Below are 15,692 nucleotides of genomic sequence, written 5' to 3'. Positions count from 1 at the left end.
CCAAGGAAAAGAGAAACAGATAACCAATTATAAAAGCAGCTTAGCAACACCAACTTATTCAATTTAAAAACCCTGCATGTGAGTGTAATCCTCTTCATTACCATATACAGCTCTGCTTCTTTGGATACCAAAGCTGATGCTTTAATAAAGCAGGAATAGCTTGAGAAATCCCATTCAATGAAAGAAAGGGAAAGCTCTTATCCCATTGAAGCCTGGCTGCTGGATGAGCTCACTGCACACGATTGCACCTGAGTTATGGACACCTGCTCCACCCGGCAGGACCGTACAGCCATGGGCTCGACTGTCTGAGGGAACTGACATGTTGATACGAGACTCTGAGCAATATTCCATCTACCCACTGATCCACGGAGCAGGGCAGAGCAGTTCCAGGCTGACCCCAAGTGAGACACCCCACACCTGTGACCACACACACCATGTGAAACAATTAAGAGATGAAGGACACAAAACATGGACGAGACAAAGGATGTGACACAGACCAGAACTGCTCTACCCTGCACACGTGAATCCAATGATAAAAAGTAAGCCCTTCCTTTGATGTCTCCAAATAACCTGTTCCAGGATACCCCCTGCACTGGAATAATTGCAAAAATCCCTCCAGGCGAGGCACAGACTTGCACTGACTCCCAACCCCTCTCTGGGTCTTTGCCCAGCACTTATCTTTCCGAGAGCAGGGGATGCCAATCCAGCTTGGATGCACAGGACGGGCACCTGGGCTGGCTCAGAGGTTCCTGTCATCGTCACACTACTCGGAGTCAACTGCGAGAAAGAAAACCAGACACCAGATCTGATAAGTGTGGCACGTGGCCCCAGCCCCCAGGATCCCTCTACTCACTGTCACCGAGGCAGGTCCTCGGGTCACTGACTCTGACCAGACTTGGACAATGTGCTGTCATCTTCTGGGATACCTGAGTGAGTGAGAGACAAAATTAGAGGGCATCTCTAAAGCTGCAGTGGATCCCCGCTCCTCCTGCTGCCTCCCCGACTCACCTCCAATGCTCATCTGCTCCCAAAGGTTACCCGGATGGCACCTGCAATCCAAAAAGCTCAGTGCCTCATTGCTGATCCTTTCAATACTCAGAGATTACCTACAAGGACAGCTCAAGGGGACCAAACTGTGTCCGTCACCTCACTGTGAGTTGGCTTCGGCCATCTGAGGCTGCCTACATCTCCTGCAAAAAAACCCAGAGGAGGCAAGTGTGAGTGCTTAGATACTGCCCAAGAGTTTGCTGCTCCCATGGCAGCTTCTGTTTGACACCCCCTGACCGTGACCTCTTACAGGCAGGGTCCCTGTCACGTTGAACTGCACGTTAGAAGTCTGTGCATTGCCTGGAAAACAAAAAAACAAGTATGTACACAGATTCACCACAAGTACACCACCTGCAAAATAGCAACTAGTTTGTCCTGAAGTCACTGCTCACCTTCCTCACCGGGCTCACCTTCCCCCTGGTGCCTGTCCTCTGCTGGGCTGAGGGCTCTGCATCTTAAAAAAACCCAAAAAAACAAAACTAAACCACCAAACCATCCAAATGATCAAATAAACCCAGGGCCAAAAGTCATGTGTTGGCTCTGACCTCACATGACAACCCACCTTCTGACTGTGCTCCTCCAGCCTCCTCTGTTCATCTCTGCTTTACATCCAGTCCCTCTGACACAGCAAAGAAATGAGTTAGCAAAGTCAGCCATATACACAGGGCAACATTAACTGCTGTGCAATTCTAATTTCTCTTTAGACAAGCCCTCTGGGGTCCAAAGACAGCCTGCACAAACAAACACTGACCTCACTTTAAGGCCCTGCCCTCAGTGCCTAAGCCTATCCACGGGGTAACTGGGAAGTCTCCTTTCTACTCCACCTACCCCCAAGACTACACTGCAGGGCAGAGCAGTTCCAGGCCCAACACAAACTCCAAGCACACATTTCAGGCAAGTGCTGTGGTGCAACCAGGAGAGAGAACTCTGAGAAAGGAACGACGCCAAAATGGATGTGCTGCCGCACGAGAAGACGGAGGATACGGCGAGACTGAACGGAGGAGGCTCTGAGGAGCCTGAAAACACACTCTAACAGAATGGCCTGGGACAAGAACTGCCTTCAAAACTGCTGAGATGGATAGGAGACAAGGCTATGTTCAGAATCTTCTTTAACTCTCAGAAATCCCAGGCGGTTACAAGAGATGACTGCACAGCACAGCCACCGATACAACCTGTAAGGAGGCTGTAAAAGACACCTGACCTGACACTTCTCAGATGCGATTCTGATGCAGGTCCAAGCTAGTGAGCCAAAGAACGGATGGTATGGGCACTGGGCTGGGCAGTGCAGAGGTTCAAGACCCCAGGAATGATGCCTCAGATAAGAACTTTGAGGGCAGAAAGCAAAGATGTGGTGACTGTGAATAGTAAGACACGAAACACAGACTGGACAAAGGACATGACACAGACCTGAACTGCTCTGCCCTGCACATCCTACTCCATGATGAAAAGTAAACTGTTCCTCCCATGTGTGCCAAGGGCCTGTTAGGGCAGACCCTTTCCCCTGGGCTCATCTGAAAATCCCTCCCTCCTAACCATAAAACTGGACCCAGCTCTCATCCCCTCTCCAGGTGGGAGTCCTCCACTTATCTTTCCCACAGCTGGGGATGTGAATCCATCTTCGATGTGAAGGAAGGACGCCCGGCTGGCTCAGAGGGTCCTGTGATCACTGACTCGGTCGCTGTGAGAAAGAAAACAGAAACTGACACAGGAGTTGGGCAGCACGTGGGAGATAACCCTGCAATTGGCTACTCACCCTCCCCTGAGCTGAGAGGTTCTCGGGCCACTGGCTCCGACCCCAGTCGGAGGCTGCTGCCGTCACCGTGTGCCGGACCTGGGGGAGTGAGAAAAAAAGTTATGGGTGTTTCTGAAAGTAAGGGAGACCCCAGCACCTCCTCCCTACCTCCCCAACTCAACCTCAATGCTCCTCCTTGGCCAAAGGAAGGCTGGATGGCACCTGCAGCTGGAAAAGGTCCAGCCTTAATTGATGACCCTCGTAGTACTAGGAGATTACTCACAAGGACAGATGAAGACCATCACACCTAATTGGCAGGTGGCTCCAGCCCTCTGAGGCTGCACACATTCTCTGCAAAGTAAAAAAGTCAAAGGCAAATATACAGACTGAGATACTGCCTGAAAGGATGGCTTGCCTAGGGGAGCTCCTACCTACCTCTCCTCCACAGTGACCTCTTACCAGCAGGGGCCCTGAAGCACTGGACTGTCTGTTAGAAGGTGGCAGAACCCCTGGAAAACACAAGAAACAAAGCATACGCACAGATTCACCACAACACCTGTAAAAGATCATCTAGTCCTGTCCTGGAGTCAATGTTCACCTTGCTCACAGGTACTCACCTGGATCACCTCCCCTCCGGTGCCTAGAGCCTCCTGGGCCCAGGGCTTTGCAGCTGAAAACAAAGAAAAAACAAACCCAAACAACAAAATCCTTAACACATCCAGTAAATGTGGAGCCAAAAGCCACATCTTTGTGCTGATGTCAGGTGACCACCCCCCTTCTTGCTCTGCTCCTCTGGCCTCTGTTCTGTTCAACTCTGCTTTACACCCTGTCCCTCTGACATGGTAAAGAAACTCTAACCAAAGTCACCCAGATAGATGGGGAGAGCTCAAAGAGTCTCCCTTCTCTTTAGGCAAACCACCCAGGGTCACTGCCTGCAGCCAAAGACTGCAGCTGTAATCGCACAGAATATCTGGGTGAACGAGAGGAAAACTTAAGCGGCACATCTGAAAAGTCAGTGGGTGCCTTCACAGGCATTTAGGGGGCTCCTGGACACTGCTTTCCACCCACACTACCTTCAAAAAAACCTAGGCAATTCTTAACCTGGCACCCCAGCTCTCCCTCCAGCTCTGGGCTGTAACCCCCCACTGACTACTTGCAAACCTGGGTGTCTGTGGCATCTTCAACACAGAGCAGCTTCACCTGAGGACTGGATAACACTGGTGAAAAAATGCCAAGCTGCAGTTGAGATGATCAGGAAATCCCAAAAAATGCAAGGCTCCTAAGGAAAAGAGAAACAGATAACCAATTATAAAAGCAGCTTAGCAACACCAAGTTATTAAATTTAAAAGCCCTGCATGTGAGTGTAATCCTCTTCATTGCATATACAGCTCTGCTTCTTTGGATGCCAAAGCTGATACTTCAATAAAGCAGGAATAGCTTGAGAAGTCCCATCCAATGAAAGAAAGGGAGAGCTCTTATCCCATTGAAGCCTGGCTGCTGGATGAGCTCACTGCACACGATTGCACCTGAGTTATGGACACCTGCTCCACCCGGCAGGACCGTACAGCCATGGGCTCGACTGTCTGAGGGAACTGACATGTTGATATGAGACTCTGAGCAATATTCCATCTACCCACTGATGCACGGAGCAGGGCAGAGCAGTTCCAGGCTGACCCCAAGTGAGACACCCCACACCTGTGACCACACACACCATGTGACACAATGAAGAGACAAGGGACACAAAACATGGACGAGACAAAGGATGTGACACAGACCAGAACTGCTCTACCCTGCACACGTGAATCCAATGATACAAAGTAAGCCCTTCCTTTGATGTCTCCAAATAACCTGTTCCAGGATACCCCCTGCACTGGAATAATTGCGAAAATCCCTCCAGGCGAGGCACAGACTTGCACCCACTCCCAACCCCTCTCTGGGTCTTTGCCCTGCACTTATCTTTCTGAGAGCAGGGGATGCCAATCCACCTTGGATGCAGAGGAGGAGCACCTGGGCTGGCTCAGAGGTTCCTGTCATCGTCAGACTACTCGGAGTCAACTGCGAGAAAGAAAACCAGACACCAGATCTGAGTAGTGTGGCACGTGGCCCCAGCCCCTAGGATCCCTCTACTCACTCTCACCGAGGCAGGTCCTCGCGTCACTGACTCTGACCAGACTTGGACAAGGTGCTGTCATCTTCTGGGACACCTGAGAGAGAGAGAGACAAAATTAGAGGGCATCTCTAAAGCTGCAGTGGATTCCTGCTCCTCCTGCTGCCTCCCCGACTCACCTCCAATGCTCATCTGCTCCCAAAGGTTACCTGGATGGCACCTGCAATCCAAAAAGCTCAATGCTTCATTGCTGATCCTTTCAATACTCGGAGATTACCTACAAGGACAGCTCAAGTGGACCAAACTGTGGCCGTCACCTCACTGTGAGTTGGCTTCGGCCATCTGAGGCTGCCTACGTCTCCTGCAAAAAAACCCAGAGGCAAGTGTGAGTACTGAGATACTGCCCAAGAGTTTGCTGCTCCCATGGCAGTTTCTGTCTGACTCCCCTTGACCGTGACCTCTTACAGGCAGGGTCCCTGTCACGTTGGACTGCACGTTAGAAGTCTGTGCATTGCCTGGAAAACAAAAAAACAACTATGTACACAGATTCACCACAAGTACACCACCTGCAAAAGAGCAGCTAGTTTTGTCCTGCAGTCACTGCTCACCTTCCTCACCGGGCTCACCTTCCCCCTGGTGCCTGTCCTCTGCTGGGCTGAGGGCTCTGCATCTTAAAAAAAAACCAAAAAACCAAAACTAAACCACGAAACCATCCAAATGATCAAGTAAACCTAGGGCCAAAAGTCATGTCTTGGCTCTGACCTCACATGACAACCCACCTTCTGACTGTGCTCCTCCAGCCTCTTCTGTTCATCTCTGCTTTACATCCAGTCCCTCTGACACTGCAAAGAAATGAGTTACCAAAGTCAGCCATATACACAGGGCAACATTAACTGCTGTGCAATTCTAATTTCTCCTTAGACAAGCCCTCTGGGGGTCCAAAGACAACCTGTACAAACAAACACTGACCTCACTTTAAGGCCCTGCCCTCAGTGCCTAAGCCTATCCACAGGGTAACTGGGAAGTCTCCTTTCTACTCCACCTACCCCCAAGTCTACACTGCAGGGCAGAGCAGTTCCAGGCCCAACACAAACTCCAAGGACACATTTCCAGACAAGTGCTGTGGTGCAACCAGGAGAGAGAACTCTGAGAAAGGAACGACGCCAAAATGGATGTGCTGCCGCACGAGAAGACGGAGGATACGGCGAGACTGAACGGAGGAGGCTCTGAGGAGCCTGAACACACACTCTAACAGAATGGCCTGGGACAAGAACTGCCTACAAAAAGGCTAAGATGGATGGGAGACAAGGCTATGTTCAGAATCTTCTTAAACTCTCAGAAATCCCAGGTGGGATGACAAGGGATGACTGCACGGCACAGCCACCGATACAACCTGTGAGGAGGCTGTAAAAGACACCTGACCTGACACTTCTCAGATGCGATTCCGATGCATGTCCAAGCTTGTGAGCCAAAGAACGGATGGTATGGGCACTGGGCTGGGCAGTGCAGAGGTTCAAGACCCTAGGAATGATGCCTTGGCATCTCAGATAAGACCTTGGAGGGCAGAAAGGCCTTTGAAGGCAGAAACCAAAGATGTGGTGACTGTGAAGTGTAAGACACGAAACACAGACCGGACAAAGGACACGACACAGACCTGAACAGCTCTGCCCTGCACATCCTACTCCATGATGAAAAGTAAACTGCTCCTCCCATGTGTGCCAAGGGCCTGTTAGGGCAGACCCTTTCCCGTGTGCTCATCTGAAAATCCCTCCCTCCTAACCATAAAACTGGACCCAGCTCCCATCCCCTCTCCAGGTGGGAGTCCTCCACTTATCTTTCCCACAGCTGGGGATGTGAATCCATCTTCGATGTGAAGGAAGGACGCCCAGCTGGCTCAGAGGGTCCTGTGATCCCTGACTGGGTCACTGTGAGAAAGAAAACAGAAACTGACCCAAGAGTTGGGCAGCACGTGGCAGATAACCCTGCAATTGGCTACTCACCCTCCCCTGAGCTGAGAGGTTCTCGGGCCACTGGCTCTGACCCCAGTCGGAGGCTGCTGCCGTCACCGTGTGCCGTACCTGGGGGAGTGAGAAAAAAAGTTATGGGGTGTTTCTGAAAGTAAGGGAGACCCCAGGACCTCCTCCCTACCTCCCCGACTCAACCTCAGTGCTCCTCCTTTGCCAAAGGCAGGCAGGATGGCACCTGCAGCTGGAAAAGGTCCAGCCTTTTTTTTGTTATCATTACTCAATTTATGGCTGTGGTATAAATTAAGTACCATAATCAAAAGAGTACAAATTGCGAGTAATTAATTAATTAAGTGTAATTAAGCACAAGCTGGCTTGTTCCCAACGTTGAATAAACAAATATCTTGCTGTTTTAAAACATAAAAGTCTCCGAGCAGTTATTTGACAGTTTTTTGATGTCTTTTGGCATCATAGTCCAACTATTCCCAAACACTGCCCCTGTATCTCCTAAACTGTCACCCAGCGCCAGATTCGGACACTTCTTGAACACCTGCAGCAACGGCGACTCCCCCACCTCCCTGGGCAGCCTGTTCCAATGCGGGGCCACCCAATTTTTTCCTAATCTCTAATCCGAATCTCCCCACTCTCATTGTAAGGCCATTTCCCCCCGTCCTCACCGCAGGACAGCGGCTCTTTCCCGGTTCAAACCTCGGCACAGCCACCGAACCGGGCGCGGGTCCGTGGAAGCGCTTCCTGATTCCCGTTATCCCTCACTCCACATCCCCCGTCGCGAAGCGCCCTGGGAGGGTCCCGGCATCCCCAGGGGCTCAGCCCGGCCCCGCCCGAGGGTCCCGGCATCCCCGGGGGCTCAGCCCGGCCCCGCCCGAGGGTCCCGCCAGCCCCGGGGGCTCAGCCCGGCCCCGCCCGAGGGTCCCGCCAGCCCCGGGGGCTCAGCCCGGCCCCGCCCGAGGGTCCCGCCAGCCCCGGGGGCTCAGCCCGGCCCCGCCCGAGGGTCCTGCCAGCCCCGGGGCTCCCTCCGATCCCCCACGCGCCTCATTCCGGTACCCCCAGGATCACCCTTGTCCCGCAGCTCCCGCAGGTAGGACGCGGCCACGCCGCGGAGCCCCAGTCCCAGCCCCCGCCACCCCAACTCCGACCAACTCCCCGCCGCCTTTCTCCAGCCCCCACCCCGAGCCGCTCCGGACCCCGACCCCGACCCCCGGCCGCTCCGGACCCCGACCCCGACCCCCGGCCGCTCCGGACCCCGACCCCCGACCCCCGGCCGCTCCGGACCCCGACCCCCGACCCCCGGCCGCTCCGGACCCCGACCCCCGACCCCCGGCCGCTCCGGACCCCGACCCCCGACCCCCGGCCGCTCCGGACCCCGACCCCCGACCCCCGGCCGCTCCGGACCCCGACCCCCGACCCCCGGCCGCTCCGGACCCCGACCCCCGACCCCCGGCCGCTCCGGACCCCGACCCCCGACCCCCGGCCGCTCCGGACCCCGACCCCCGACCCCCGGCCGCTCCGGACCCCGACCCCCGAGCCGCTCCGGACCCCGACCCCGAGCCGCTCCGGACCCCGACCCCGAGCCGCTCCGGACCCCGACCCCGAGCCGCTCCGGACCCCGACCCCGAGCCGCTCCGGACCCCGACCCCGAGCCGCTCCGGACCCCGACCCCGAGCCGCTCCGGACCCCGACCCCCGAGCCGCTCCGGACCCCGACCCCGAGCCGCTCCGGACCCCGACCCCGAGCCGCTCCGGACCCCGACCCCGAGCCGCTCCGGACCCCGACCCCGAGCCGCTCCGGACCCCGACCCCCGGCCGCTCCGGACCCCGACCCCCGGCCGCTCCGGACCCCGACCCCCGGCCGCTCCGGACCCCGACCCCCGGCCGCTCCGGACCCCGACCCCCGGCCGCTCCGGACCCCGACCCCCGGCCGCTGCGGACCCCGACCCCCGACCCCCGGCCGCTGCGGACCCCGACCCCCGACCCCCGGCCGCTCCGGACCCCGACCCCCGACCCCCGGCCGCTCCGGACCCCGACCCCCGACCCCCGGCCGCTCCGGACCCCGACCCCCGACCCCCGGCCGCTCCGGACCCCGACCCCCGACCCCCGGCCGCTCCGGACCCCGACCCCCGGCCGCTCCAGCCCGCGTCCTAATCCCACACCAATTCTAAACCCAATACCGACTACAATACCTGCTCTCCTTAACGATCCTTTCCTCCCGCAGGCTCTTCACCCATCCTGATTTCAAGCCGCAGATGCCACTCAGGTGCTGCTGCTCCCAGAGCTTTTATACCGTCTGTGATTGGGCTGCTCCCTTTCCCCCGGGGCCTCACGGGAAGGGAGGTGGGCACGGCCAGGGGTATATTAACCCCAGCCTTTGCACAGGGAGGTCATTCAGCAGCCTGGCTTCAAAGAGGTAAGTGCTCTTCCTTTGTTTTATTGAATGGGACTTTTCATGAAGGTATTCCTGTTTTATTGAAGTATCAGCTTTGGCATTCGAAGAAGCAGAGCTGTATATGCAATGAAGAGGATTACACTCAAATGCAGGGCTTTTTTATTTATTATTTTTGTGTACCATAATGGTAAAATGCTTTTGTAATGTGTTATCTTTTTTTCTTTTCCTTAGAAGCTTTGCATCTTTTGGGATCTCCTGATTGTCTTAACTGCAGCTTGGCATTTTTTCACCAGTGTTATCCAGTCCTCAGGTGAAGCTGCTCTGTGTTGAAGATGCTACAGACACCCAGGTTTGTAAGTAGTCAGTGGGGGGTTACAGCCCAGAGATGGAGGGAGGGCTGGGGTGCCAGGTTAAGAATTGCCAGGGGTGTTTGGAGGGTAGTATGGGTGGAAAGCAGTGTCTAGGAGCCCCCTAAATGCCTGTGAAGACACCTACTGACTTTTCAGATGTGCCACTTCAGTTTTCCTCTCATTCACCCAGATATTCTGTGCGATTACAGCTGCAGTCTTTGGCTGCAGGCAGTGACCCTGGGTGGTTTGCCTAAAGAGAAGGGAGACTCTTTGAGCTCTCCCCATCTATCTGGGTGACTTTGGTTAGAGTTTCTTTACCATGTCAGAGGAGCAGGGTGTAAAGCAGAGTTTGGACAGAACAGAGGCTAGAGAAGCAGAGCAAGAAGGTGGGTCATCACCTGACATCAGCACAAAGATGTGGCTTTTAGCTCCACGTTTACTCACTGCATTAAGCATTTTGTTGTTTTGCTTTTTGTTTTCAGCTGCAGAGCCCTGGGCCCAGGAGGCTCTAGGCACCGGAGGGGAGGTGATGCGGGTGAGTCCGGGTGAGCAAGGTGAGCATTGACTCCAGGACAGGACTAGATGGTCTATTACAGGTGTTGTGGTGAATCTGTGCATATGCCTTGTTTCTTGTGTTTTCCAGGGGGTTTTGCCACCTTCTCACAGAGAGTCCAGTGTTTCAGGGCCCCTGCTGGTAAGAGGTCACTGTGGAGGAGAGGTAGGTAGGAGCTCTCACAGGAAAGCCATCCTTTCAGGCAGTACCTCAGTCTGTACATTTGCCTTTGGCTTTTTTACTTTGCAGAGAATGTGTGCAGCCTCAGAGGGCTGGAGCCACCTGCCAATTAGGTTTGATGGTCTTCATCTGTCCTTGTGAGTAATCTCCTAGTCCTACGAGGGTCAACAATTAAGGCTGGACCTTTTCCAGCTGCAGGTGCCATCCAGCCTGCCTTTGGCAAAGGAGGAGCATTGAGGTTGAGTTGGGGAGGTAGGGAGGAGGTGCTGGGGTCTCCCTTACTTTCAGAAACACCCCATAACTTTTTTTCTCACTCCCCCAGGTACGGCACACGGTGATGGCAGCAGCCTCCGACCGGGGTCGGAGCCAGTGGCCCGAGAACCTCTCAGCTCAGGGGAGGGTGAGTAGCCAATTGCAGGGTTATCTCCCACGTGCTGCCCAACTCTTGGGTCAGTTTCTGTTTTCTTTCTCATAGCGACCGAGTCAGGGATCACAGGACCCTCTGAGCCAGCCGGGCGTCCTTCCTTCGCATCGAAGATGGATTCACATCCCCAGCTGTGGGAAAGATAAGTGGAGGACTCCCACCTGGAGAGGGGATGGGAGCTGGGTCCAGTTTTATGGTTAGGAGGGAGGGATTTTCAGATGAGCCCAGGGGAAAGGGTCTGCCCTAACAGGCCCTTGGCACACATAGGAGGAGCAGTTTACTTTTCATCATGGAGTAGGATGTGCAGGGCAGAGCAGTTCAGGTCTGTGTCATGTCCTTTGTCCGGTCTGTGTTTCGTGTCTTACACTTCACAGTCACCACATCTTTGGTTTCTGCCTTCAAAGGCCTTTCTGCCCTCAAAGTTCTTACCTGAGATGCCAAGGCATCATTCCTAGGGTCTTGAACCTCTGCACTGCCCAGCCCAGTGCCCATACCATCTGTTCTTTGGATCATTAGCTTGGACCTGCATCGGAATCGCATCTGAGAAGTGTCAGGTCAGGTGTCTTTTACAGCCTCCTCACAGGTTGTATCGGTGGCTGTGCCGTGCAGTCATCCCTTGTCATCCCACCTGGGATTTCTGAGAGTTTAAGAAGATTCTGAACATAGCCTTGTCTCCCATCCATCTCAGCAATTTTGAAGGCAGTTTTTGCCCCAGGCCATTCTGTTAGAGTGTGTTTTCAGGCTCCCCAGAGCCTCCTCCGTTCAGTCTCGCCGTATCCTCCGTCTTCTCGTGCGGCAGCACATCCATTTTGGCGTCGTTCCTTTCTCAGAGTTCTCTCTCCTGGTTGCACCACAGCACTTGTCTGGAAATGTGTCCTTGGAGTTTGTGTTGGGCCTGGAACTGCTCTGCCCTGCAGTGTAGACTTGGGGGTAGGTGGAGTAGAAAGGAGACTTGCCAGTTACCCCGTGGATAGGCTCAGGCACTGAGGGCAGGGCCTTAAAGTGAGGTCAGTGTTTGTTTGTGCAGGTTGTCTTTGGACCCCAGAGGGCTTGTCTAAAGAGAAATTAGAATTGCACAGCAGTTAATGTCCCCCTGTCTATATGTTTGACTTTGGTAACTCATTTCTTTGCAGTGTCAGAGGGACTGGATGTAAAGCAGAGATGAACAGAGGAGGCTGGAGGAGCACAGTCAGAAGGTGGGTTGTCATGTGATGTCAGAGCCTTGACATGACTTTTGGCCCTGGGTTTACTTGATCATTTGGATGGTTTCGTGGTTTAGTTTTGTTTTTTTTTTTTTTTTTTTTTAAGATGCAGAGCTCTCAGCCCAGCAGAGGACAGGCACCAGAGGGAAGGTGAGCCCGGTGAGGAAGGTGAGCAGTGACTTCAGGACAAAACTAGCTGCTCTTTTACAGGTGGTGTACTTGTGGTGAATCTGTGTACATAGTTGTTTTTTTGTTTTACAGGCAATGCACCGACTTCTAACGTGCAGTCCAACGTGACAGGGACCCTGCCTGTAAGAGGTCACGGTCAAGGGGAGTCAGACAGAAACTGCCATGGGAGCAGCAAACTCTTGGGCAGTATCTAAGTACTCACACTTGTCTCTGGGTTTTTTTGCAGGAGACGTAGGCAGCCTCAGATGGCCGAAGCCAACTCACAGTGAGGTGATGGACACAGTTTGGTCCTCTGGAGCTGTCCTTGTAGGTAATCTCCGAGTATTGAAAGGATCAGCAATGAAGGATTGAGCTTTTTGGATTGCAGGTGCCATCCAGGTAACCTTTGGGAGCCGATGAGCATTGGAGGTGAGTCGGGGAGGCAGCAGGAGGAGCAGGAATCCACTGCAGCTTTAGAGATGCCCTCTAATTTTGTCTCTATTTCTCTCAGGTGTCCCAGAAGATGACAGCACCTTGTCCAAGTCTGGTCAGAGCCAGTGACACGAGGACCTGCCTCGGTGAGAGTGAGTAGAGGGATCATGAGGGCTGGGGCCACGTGCTACACTCCTCAGATCTGGTGTCTGGTTTTCTTTCTCGCAGTTGACTCCGAGTAGTCTGACGATGGCAGGAACCTCTGAGGTAGCCCAGGTGCTCCTCCTCTGCATCAAAGATGGATTGGCATCCCCTGCTCTCAGAAAGATAAGTGCAGGGCAAAGACCCAGAGAGGGGTTGGGAGTGGGTGCAAGTCTGTGCCTCGCCTGGAGGGATTTTTGCAATTATTCCGGTGCAGGGGGTATCCTGGAACAGGTTATTTGGACGCATCAAAGGAAGGGCTTACTTTTTATCATTGGATTCCTGTGTGCAGGGCAGAGCAGTTCCGGTCTGTGTCACGTCCTTTGTCTCGTCCATGTTTTGTGTCCTTCATCTCTTAATTGTGTCATGTGGTGTCTGTGGTCACAGGTGTGGGGTGTGTCACTTGGGGTCAGTCTGGAACTGCTCTGCCCTGCTGCGTGGATCAGTGGGTAGATGGAATATGGCTCCGAGTGTCAGGTCAACATGTCAGTTCCCTTAGACAGTGGAGCTGATGGCTGTCCAGTCTGTGAGCATGATGGTCTTGCGATGCCCTGTTTGGGTGTATAGAGTCCCGGCCAGGTAGCGTAGGAACCAGTGTCTAGGGTTTAGAGGTTTTTGGCTTTCCTTGTGAGCAGTCCCTAAATGTTTGAGAGCTGAGTGTTTGAGCATTTGCCCATTTCATTTGCAGGGGCAGTCTTGGGAGGAGCTGAAGAGAGAGGAGCCTTGTAGGTGAGTTGGGGAGGCAGCAGGAGGAGCGAGGATCCCCTGCAGCTTTAGAGATGCCTTTTCATTTTGTCTCTCGCTCACCCAGATGTCTCAGAAGTTGGCAGCACATTGTCCAAGTCTGGTCAGAGCCAGTGACCCAGAGGACCTGCCTCGGTGAGAGTGAGTAGAGGGATCCTGGGGGCTGGGGCCATGTGCCACAGTACTCAGATCTGGAGTCTGGTTTTCTTTCTCGCAGTTGACTCCGAGTAGTGTGACGATGGCAAGAACCTCTGAGCCAGCCCAGGTGCCCCTCCTGTGCATCCAAGATGGATTTGCATCCCTGGCTCTTGGCAAGATAAGTGCAGGGCAAAGCCCCAGAGAGGGGTTGGGAGTGGGTGCAAGTCTGTGCATTGCCCGGAGGGATTTTTGTAATTAGTCCGGTGCAGGGGGTATCCTCTAACAGATTATTTGCACACATCAAAGGAAGGGCTTACTTTGTATCACTGGGTTCCTGTGTGCAGGGCAGAGCAGTTCTGGTCTGTGTCACGTCCTTTGTCTCGTCCATGTTTTGTGTCCTTCATCTTTTAATTGTGTCACGTGGTGTGTGTGGTCACAGGTGTGGGGTGTGTCACTTGGGGTCAGCCTGGAACTGCTCTGCCCTGCTCCGTGGATCCGTGGGTAGATGGAATATTGCTCAGAGTCTGACATCAACATGTCAGTTCCCTTAGACAGTGGAGCCGATGGCTGTCCAGTCTGTGAGCATGATGGTCTTGCGATGCCTTGCTTGGGTGTATGGAGTCCCAGCTAGGTAGAGTAGGTACCAGTGTCTAGGGTTTAGAGGTTTTTGGCTTTCGTTGTGAGCAATCCCTAAATGTTTGAGAGCTGAGTGTTTGAGCATTTGCCCATTTCATTTGCAGGGTCGGTCTTGGGAGCAGCTGAAGAGAGAGGAGCCTTGTAGGTGAGTTGGGGAGGCAGCAGGAGGAGCGGGGATCCCCTGCAGCTTTAGAGATGCCTTCTAAGTTTGTGTCTCACTGACTCAGGTATCCTGGAACGTGACATCCACAGTGTCCGACTCCGGTCAGGGCCTGGGTGCTGGTGAGTAGGGGGATCGCTGGGGTTTGAGCCCCATGCCACACAACTCACGTATTGCTTATGGTTTTCTTTCTCACAGTTGGCTCCGAGTAGTCTCACGATGGCAGGAACCTCTGAGCCAGCCCAGGTGCCCCTCCTCTGCATCAAAGCTGGATTGGCATCCCCTGCTCTTGGCAAGATAAGTGCAGGGCAAAGACCCAGAGAGGGGTTGGGAGTGGGTGCAAATCTGTGCCTCGCCTGGAGGGATTTTTGCAATTAGTCCAGTGCAGTGGGTATCCTGGAACAGGTTATTTGGACGCATCAAAGGAAGGGCTTGCTTTTTATCATGGGATTCCCGTGTGCCGGGCAGAGCTGTTCTGGTCTGTGTCACGTCCTTTGTCTCATCCGTGTTTTGTGTCGCGTGTTGTGTTGTGTCACAGGTGTGGGATGTCTCACTTGGTGTCAACCTGGACCTGCTCTGCCCTGCTGCGTGGATCAGTGGGTAGACGGAATATGGCTCCGAGTGTCAGGTCAACATGTCAGTTCCCTTAGACAGTGGAGCCGATGGCTGTCCAGTCTGTGAGCAGGATGGTCTTGCGATGCCCTGCTTGGGTGTATAGAGTCCCGGCCAGGTAGCGTAGGAACCAGTGTCTAGGGTTTAGAGGTTTTTTGCTTTCCTTGTGAGCAATCCCTAAATGTTTGAGAGCTGAGTGTTTGAGCATTTGCCCATTTCATTTGCAGGGGCAGTCTTGAGAGGAGCTGAAGAGAGAGGAGCCTTGTAGGTGAGTTGGGGAGGCAGCAGGAGGAGCGAGGATCCCCTGCAGCTTTAGAGATGCCTTTTCATTTTGTCTCTCGTTCACCCCGATGTCTCAGAAGTTGGCAGCACATTGTCCAAGTCTGGTCAGAGCCAGTGACCCAGAGGACCTGCCTCGTTGAGAGTGAGTAGAGGGATCCTGGGGGCTGGGGCCATGTGCCACAGTACTCAGATCTGGAGTCTGGTTTTCTTTCTCGCAGTTGACTCCGAGTAGTGTGACGATGGCAAGAACCTCTGAGCCAGCCCAGGTGCCCGTCCTGTGCCTCCAAGGTGGATTTTCATCCCTGGCTCTTGGCAAGATAAGTGCAGGGCAAAGCCCCAGAGAGGGGTTGGGAGTGG

At 54.1% G+C, this 15,692-nt stretch overlaps 4 long non-coding RNA genes across 8 annotated transcripts; 2 read left to right on the top strand and 2 right to left on the bottom strand.

Annotated features, from left to right (window-relative positions):
- Positions 1–62: 62 nt before the first annotated feature.
- Positions 63–9,200, bottom strand: LOC135407956 (uncharacterized). Of its 4 annotated transcripts, XR_010427106.1 has the most exons (8): positions 9,051–9,200; positions 6,887–6,964; positions 5,666–6,811; positions 5,495–5,556; positions 5,352–5,401; positions 1,009–1,190; positions 854–926; positions 63–777 (listed from the first exon to the last, which is right to left on the bottom strand). It is a non-coding gene; the product is annotated as an uncharacterized LOC135407956 (long non-coding RNA). The 4 variants fall into 4 exon arrangements; XR_010427105.1 differs by lacking the exon at positions 63–777 and having other exon boundaries at positions 787–926; positions 9,051–9,199; XR_010427107.1 differs by lacking the exons at positions 63–777; positions 9,051–9,200 and adding an exon at positions 7,528–7,718 and having other exon boundaries at positions 787–926.
- Positions 1,430–3,301, bottom strand: LOC135407959 (uncharacterized). The gene is made up of 5 exons (XR_010427112.1): positions 3,215–3,301; positions 3,063–3,130; positions 2,801–2,878; positions 1,610–2,725; positions 1,430–1,501 (listed from the first exon to the last, which is right to left on the bottom strand). It is a non-coding gene; the product is annotated as an uncharacterized LOC135407959 (long non-coding RNA).
- Positions 9,201–10,266: 1,066 nt separating the features above from the next.
- LOC135407957 (uncharacterized) lies at positions 10,267–11,442 on the top strand. Its single transcript, XR_010427109.1, has 3 exons — positions 10,267–10,473; positions 10,659–10,736; positions 10,812–11,442. It is a non-coding gene; the product is annotated as an uncharacterized LOC135407957 (long non-coding RNA).
- A 25-nt stretch (positions 11,443–11,467) lies between these two features.
- Positions 11,468–12,644, top strand: LOC135407958 (uncharacterized). Of its 2 annotated transcripts, XR_010427111.1 has the most exons (4): positions 11,468–11,956; positions 12,069–12,130; positions 12,224–12,273; positions 12,378–12,644. It is a non-coding gene; the product is annotated as an uncharacterized LOC135407958 (long non-coding RNA). The 2 variants fall into 2 exon arrangements; XR_010427110.1 differs by having other exon boundaries at positions 11,471–11,956; positions 12,224–12,644.
- The last annotated feature ends 3,048 nt before the right edge of the window (positions 12,645–15,692 follow it).

This window comes from Pseudopipra pipra, unplaced genomic scaffold, assembly GCF_036250125.1.
Source record: "Pseudopipra pipra isolate bDixPip1 unplaced genomic scaffold, bDixPip1.hap1 HAP1_SCAFFOLD_111, whole genome shotgun sequence".
Classification (NCBI taxonomy): domain Eukaryota; kingdom Metazoa; phylum Chordata; class Aves; order Passeriformes; family Pipridae; genus Pseudopipra; species Pseudopipra pipra.
Note: the sequence above shows the minus strand (reverse complement) of the source record. Positions and strands in the feature narration are given on the sequence as shown.